This window comes from Ranitomeya variabilis, chromosome 6, assembly GCF_051348905.1.
Source record: "Ranitomeya variabilis isolate aRanVar5 chromosome 6, aRanVar5.hap1, whole genome shotgun sequence".
Classification (NCBI taxonomy): Eukaryota; Metazoa; Chordata; class Amphibia; order Anura; family Dendrobatidae; genus Ranitomeya; species Ranitomeya variabilis.
This window is the reverse complement of record NC_135237.1, coordinates 469920716-469921414: the sequence shown is the minus strand read 5'-3', so window position 1 is coordinate 469921414 and position 699 is coordinate 469920716. Positions and strand designations below refer to the sequence as shown.

General features: G+C 53.9%; 1 non-coding gene and 1 pseudogene across 1 annotated transcript; both read left to right on the top strand.

Annotated features, from left to right (window-relative positions):
- LOC143784078 (5S ribosomal RNA) lies at positions 1-110 on the top strand (annotated as a pseudogene).
- Positions 111-354: 244 nt separating this feature from the next.
- Positions 355-473, top strand: LOC143783818 (5S ribosomal RNA). The gene has a single exon (XR_013217486.1). It is a non-coding gene; the product is annotated as a 5S ribosomal RNA (ribosomal RNA).
- The last annotated feature ends 226 nt before the right edge of the window (positions 474-699 follow it).

Sequence of the window (699 nt, the reverse complement as noted above, 5' to 3'; positions counted from 1 at the left end):
ATCTACTGGCCACACCACCCAGGATACGACCGATCTCGGAAGCAAAGCAGGGCTGGGCTTGGACAGTACTTGGATGGGAGACCTCCTGGGAACACCAGGTGCTGTAGACAGTTTTGATGACATTTTGCCCCCTTGCCCAGCTCAGCTAGTATAGAGCGGCTCCTTGCCAGACACCGACCTTACGTAACCTAGAGGCTGGAAGCCCCAAGCCCCACAAGTCCGTGAAGAGAAAGGAAAGCACAAAAGGGCCTCTTGCTGAGCACTGGAGAGGACAGGGCAGCCAGACTGCAAAGTAGAAAAGCAGCAAGTGAGAGGCCTCTCTCTGCCTACCTCTGCCCACCCCCGCCCATCTCTGCCCAAGGCCACACCACCCTGAACACGCCCGATCTCGTCTGATCTCGGAAGCTAAGCAGGGTCGGGCCAGGTTAGTACTTGGATGGGAGACCGCCTGGGAATACCAGGTGCTGTAGGCTTTTGCTTTTTCCTTCCTTCCACCAGCAGGGGTCACTCTCCTCTATGCCTTTTTTCCATTCCCTTTCACAAGGGCACACATGCTTCTTTCTTCTTGTCATTTGCTTTCTCTCTTGCGCTGTTCCATCCTTGCAAAATGCCAGCATCCTTCTCATCACCGTGGGCCTCCAGCATTGTTGCTTATTTACTTTTAATACTAGGCTTCTTTTCAACAGGACCAGCGCCTCC